Raw genomic sequence first — 6,654 nt, forward strand, 5'->3', positions numbered from 1 at the left:
GGAGCTTTTGCCGCCCCTGCCACCCGTGTTTATCTGCGTGTGCCACAGTTGCAGTTATACAACCGATGGGGGGGTTGCGGGGTGGTGCAGGTACCCCCAAAGTGCTGCGGAGAAGCGAAGGCTTTGAATGAGGCAGAAAAGGAGAAAAGAGGAGGATATGAAAGAAAGTGGAGAAAAGGGAACAAAGCAAGGAGGGAGAGGAAATACGGGAAATGTCAAGGTACTAAAGAAGAGGAGGGGGGAGATGAGAGAGAGGAAATGGATAGTAAGTGTGTGTGTGTGTGTGGGAGGGGGGGTATCAGCTAGGTTCGGACTGTCATTCAGCGACATGATTGGCTGTGTCAGGGAGAGATAAGCAGCCCTCACATCCCTCGCATCTTCAAGGCTCCCAGAATCAAACGGTTGGAGAACACCGCCGGCACGCTCGTCTGCACTGAAAAGAGACTACATGAAAGGAGTGATTCCTGCTATTATTCTAAACACTTCTGCATGTGAAATACCACACTTTTTCAAAGGCTGTTTGGTGGAGAATGATGGGGGTGCAGGTAGTAGAAGGAGATGGAAAAGTGCCGAAGAAGCGCTAGGGAGGGTTTAGAGTTCTTCGTGGAGGTTGCATCCTGCTAGAGCATGGATGAGGATCTCAAATCCCCATGTCTTAACAACCCCCCCCCCCTCCAAAAACACACACACACATATGCTCTAAGCTTTCACATTAGATGGCATTAAGGTAGGGGGCGAGATGGAGCGAGGAAGAGCAACTCCCAATTCATCCTTGGTCCCTACAGGATCCTACATCTTCTAGCTCTTAACCGTCCCAAAGGTCCCCACAGACCCTACTGACCACTTCCCATGCGTCAAAATAATCCTTTAGCCATTACTATAAGCCCCAACACTCTGTATAGATCTGCAGGATTAAAATAGGTAGGTATTATAAGGTATTACTTGGAATTAGTTGAGCTTAAACCCTCCCATCTGATGACAGCCTGGCAAAAGCATGAATGCTGTTGATACTAGAAGCGATGAGACTCGGAGGATGATGTAAAGACTTGGATCAAAGATCCTTTAAAAGGCCCCTTAGCCAGGCCCAACATATTGAGGATTGATCGAGCAGATCTGAGTGTGCGTCAGGATGAGAGCAAGTGTGTTTCAACGCCGAGACCCGTTGAGGATATAGAGAGAAAAAAAAAAATCACACATGCCAGGCCTTCGTCTCAGATTCAGACAGACTGTCTGCATGCACAGGATGCGTTGGGAAGGCAGGCATCACCAGCAATCTCTGCTGTGCTCCCAAACAGCTCCCCGCCAAGCACCGCATCAATTATTCAGCATATTTATCTATGCAATTTGACGGCCTCTCCCCTCCGAAGCTCAGAACAAATTGCGGAAGCGGCTAATATTGCCCGAGGCTCTGTGGCTCGAATCACTGCGCCTGCGGACCCAAGAGGCCGAGTACAAGAGGCTGTAAACAATCACTTGACACTCACCACTTTATATGTATCTTCTTTTTCCCTGATTTGTGGATTTAAATGGAAGCTGTGAGCTCACACAGACAGACGTACACACACACAGCCGCTCAGGGGCGTTTATTGTGAGAGACCTGTGGAGCTTTTTATGGCATATCTAAATAAGCATCCCTTCCCCCCATTCATATACATGTACACACATGCAGAAACACACATACACACACCTCTCCTCGTTTCTTCCCTCCAAACCGTCATTTAGCATGACACACACAGAGGAGCCAGGGTAGCCAATTATCAAACAGATGTCAATGTATGCCTTACAATACTAAGGGGAGCCCAATTACCACACAGATGTTTTGTTTTCCTTATTTTTTCCACCCAACATCCTCCCTGTTTCTATGCTCTCTAAGGATGCCCCACCACCCTCCAAATTGCACGCGCACCCCCCACACACTCCACAATAATGAAGAAGCTTTCCCCAGTGTTGTACTCAAGACCACACCAACCAAGACCAAGGAGTACAGAGACCGAGACAAGGCCAAAAACCTTTAAAGGCCGCGACCGAGACCTTATACGGCCTCGGTCTGGGTTTTGGTCTTTGTCTCTAAATGTCTTGGTCTTGGCCTCTAAAGTTCTTGGCCTTGTACTCCTCAGTACTCCTTGATCTTAGTCAGTGTGGTCTTGACTATAACACTAGCATTTGCTTATTCCTTCTTGATCCAAAAAAAAGTTGGCCTCAAACCAATAAAGATCCAACAATAAACTCTTCATTGTCACTCAAACAGAGGCAGGTTCTGTTTTGAGGCTGTTAATCTTTTACCTTCAGTGGAAACGCTACATGTTTTTTGTCAAGTAACATGATGTATTCTCTGGGTGGTCGGAAGTTGAACTTTCAAGGTTCCTAGAGAAGTTACAGTTGATATTTTAGCAGGGAAGCCTTATTCTGCATCATCAAATAAGTTGAGTTTAGAAGTAATCTATTGGTTATGGCCCATTTGTAAGTGTAAACTTACAGCCTGCAAAATATCTGGGAGTTTTATGCAAAAACATTCTAATAAGTCTCAAAACAATCGCATCATTTACATAAATAATTTATTCTTAAAGAAACCAATGATCTTTTGGCTTAGGAAAAATTTGGAGGCTCTCCGCCACTAATAATCGTCCTTATTAACCTTTTTCCTTTCATTTCCAGTTTTTTTATTTTTTTATTCCATTTTTTTGTAGTTGTAGGTACTTAATAGTTTTTAGTAGTGTAATAATAATTTTAACAATATTTGTTTTGTGATATATAATCTAACCATTAATTTTGTTAAATGTAATTCTTTGCGTTATCTCTATGCCACTGCTGTGTACTTTTCCTTTTTTTCTTATGTACAACACATTGAATTATTCTGCCACTGATGTGCTATATAAATAAACTTGCCTTACCTTGCCTTGCCTAACTGATTGTTAGGGTTTGTCCAGTCTGCTACTAGACGTTTTTGTCCAATGGGTGTGTCTGTTCATAGCTGTAAGGGGGAAGTTTCTTACTGGGCTTTTTTTTAAAAACAGTACATTTCTAGTATCAATTCCCAGTTAATCGTTCAAAAATTACCAGCAGGAGTTTGCTTACTGTTATGACGTTTAAATCCGAGGTCACAATCTGGTATATTTTACAGCAGAAAACAAGATATTAAAAAAATAAAGTGATCATTCATACACTTTAAATCAGAATATGTCCTGTGAGGGTTGTTCGTTTGATTGATTGTATATTTCTAATATAACAACCTTTAAGCATTTATATGTCTACCAAAACTATTTTATGAAAAATTATCTAAATCATTATGTGTGAGTTTTATCTCCCGATTTCCATCAATAACATTCTTTTAATGTCTATTTTGTTTTTGGGCCAAATTAAAGATCCTAACTCATTAAGGGAAATGATGAGAGTCCTTCTGCTGTTAGATATTAACCAGTAGAGTCACATCTCATTACAAAACACTTTGTATTAGAAAAGGAAAAAAAACAGATATTATCCCCCCGGCAGGAGTGACATAAATGATCCACAATAAACGTCAGAACAACCAGATGCTACAAAAAGGTAGAAAAAGGCAAACGGACAACATGACCAGCAGACCAGTGAGCGTGGGTGTGATCATTGTTCTAATTCCCTTGTCTTCAGCCACCATCTTTGTCTCTACGACTGCTGTGGCCTATCCACTTTGATGCTTGAATATGAAAATGAGCCTTTAAGCAGATATATTCCATCATCATAAGGGGATTATCTAAATTTCAGTTGCTTTTTTTCACAGTAAAATCTAAAGTGACACTACAAGGGAAGTGGACCCACCGCATTGTTTGCCTGAGCTGCAGGGAGAGGAAACAAGAACAATAAAAGGTTCATAGATTAGCTTTGGAGGAAATCTCTAAGCTGTTTTTGAAACAGAAGAAGTTCTGCTTGGTCTTGGCCTCGTATGGACCTGCTTCTGCCTCATGAAGCATCAATTCTGAATTTAAATTGAGAGAAGAAACAAAAAGAGTCATTAACTGAACTTTTCAGCGTCCCCTTTAAGGTTGGTCAGGACCCTTTTTATTTATTCCTTATTAAAGCATGGCTTGATTATTATATAGCAACCATCTCTTAGCCAATTTCACACATCTTGAAGGGGACTTTCTTTCAGCTTTTCACTTTTTGACCACCATTCCACGTTTACACAAAAGGCAACATCACCTTTTTCGTTGCCTATTCAATGAAAATTTGCTCAGGGGGATGGGTATGTCAGTCAACAGGGTGGAGGGGTGTGGGGGGGTGCATGTGCGTCTGTTAGTGGCGGGTGGAGTGTAGCAGCAGAAGCCAGGGGAGGATGAGAAGGAGGAGGCCACGGATCAGGACCAAGGACAGCTCCCGGTGGACGTTTATGCCCGTTACTAAATGGAAGTCTCTCCCTGTTCGTACACAAACACACACACACTCATTCTTTGCGCTAACACACTCATTTTTAGTGAGCGTACAAAAAAAAAAACTGGCAGCAATCAAATGCATCCAACCACACACATACACAGAAGCATGATTCTTGTCCTGGCTCTAACAACAATTTAGTAATCAGCTATTAGCTCAGTCCCATTTCCCCTCTTCATCCATCTCTACTAATGGATTCCCAAGGCTTTCGACCAATCTTTGTGTATTTCCTCCTTTCTCCTCCCCTCCCTCCCTTCGCTCCTCTTTCTAGGCGGAGAGAAGAGAGCCTAAAAGAGGGAGAAAGCCCACATGAAAACGAGGAGATAGAGAACTTTACGTCTCCCTCTCTCTCTCTTTGCTGCTGCTGCTTGATCAATAGGAATTTAATGGACAAGGTTTGAGTTCAGGGAGTTCATGCTTGCCAACGTGCCTGAGGGGCTTGAGCACATGCACACTGCGAAGCAGGCAGGGAGGCTCATGTACGCACACATACATAGAGGCACACACAAACACAACACACTCATTCAATTTCATGTTCTTTCCCCCATGGCACACACACACATACACATACACAAACACGGCGGTGCACCCATGCTGCCAAATGCTCTCACACAAAACACAAGCTGTGAAAAAAAAAAGCTACCAGCTGAATTGCAAATGCTGTAAAGTCAATGGATTATAAGATCCAGGCTGAGTTTGCTCTGATACAGACTGAAACCGTGATGTACTGATTATTGAATTACACAGAAAGAGCGAGCGAGAGAGAGAGAGACAGAGAGAGAGAGAGAGAGAAAGACACTGGCGTAAGGGTGGGGTTGGAAGGGGGTCTGGATGCAACAGAGAGAGAGAGAGAGAGAGAAAGACACTGGCGTAAGGGTGGGGTTGGAAGGGGGTCTGGATGCAACAGAAAGCTTGAATATTTCATTGGTGTGAGGCTAAAAAAGCAATCAATTGAAGAGGACATAACATTCAAATCCCTCCCCCCTCCCACACAACCCAAGTATCCGCTTAAAAAACACGTCCAGTTCAAGATCTGTATATATTTCTGCACAAAAGTGTTGAAACTTCTGCTACCAACATGAAAGAGAATGCCAAAGGAAGGCTGGAGAGCCTGAGTGGACATCCACAAACCCCCAGGGCTGGTGTTTTATCAATGTTTGATAAAAAAAAAACCTCTAGGGGAAACTCTACACTGACAAAAAACAACATGTTTAAACTAGCACAACTATTTGGATCCATTTTTTATTAGGTGAAAGTTTCACCGAAACAAATCTGAAATCATATTAAGTTTAAACAACAAAAATCTATTAACTCAATTAAATGAAAGTCCAGTTTAATGCTTAGCCCATTGCTCAATATCCAATTAGAGCCAAAACTCGTTTATTTTATTGATTTATCTATTTATTTTAGTGTGTAATAAATAATAACTGATGGCTGACATGCAAAGCATTACATTGGAATAGTAATTAACTTTTTCAATCTACTCTAAAGTCGAACAAGCGAGCTGAGCATCACGAACGACACATCTTAGCTGCAGTTGTCAGGGAAACGCTTAACATGCCTCCTTGTTGGAATCGATTTAAAAAACCCACTAATACACCAACATTTTATGCCTTATTTAAAAAAACAACAAAATAAAAAAACATTTTGTTTCTTTCGAACACATGAAAAAAACAAGAGATAAGATAATAATATGTATTAATGAGTTGAAATTACTTTAATTTGTTAAGTAGGTGTTGAAAAAAGATGATTAGGAATGCACCTTATTTTAGATATGAAATTCATACCATTCCTACCTAAACATGTTGATTTATAACTACTTAAATAAATTTCATGCAGATTTTTGCAGCAATCCTTTAATGGGTTAAATTCTAACGATTTTATCAACAAATCCGTATAAAAATCAACTTGCTATGCACAGTTAGAAACAAAACATATTCTTCCCTTGAATGAAAAATGTCCAGATTGAAGTCATTTTACGCATCAATTATTTCCAATTAATTGAAATACTTTAAAAAATGACTAATATTCAATACCCTCCAAAATTCCTTTTTATAGTGTAATGCATTTAATCATTTCTTTTTCTTATGATTATTATTATAAATTGAGAATCCGTCAATTGAAAGTGAAAGTAGAAAGTCACTCCCATCTGCAGCAGAGCGCGCAACCCGCTGCAAACGTTTAAGCAACAAGCGTTCAACTCTTTCCCCCCCCGACAGAAGTCTTGCATGGAGGTGGATTGGGGTGGGGGAG

Source organism: Cyprinodon variegatus, unplaced genomic scaffold, assembly GCF_000732505.1.
Source record: "Cyprinodon variegatus isolate N-32 unplaced genomic scaffold, C_variegatus-1.0 Scaffold462, whole genome shotgun sequence".
NCBI classification, from domain to species: Eukaryota; Metazoa; Chordata; class Actinopteri; order Cyprinodontiformes; family Cyprinodontidae; genus Cyprinodon; species Cyprinodon variegatus.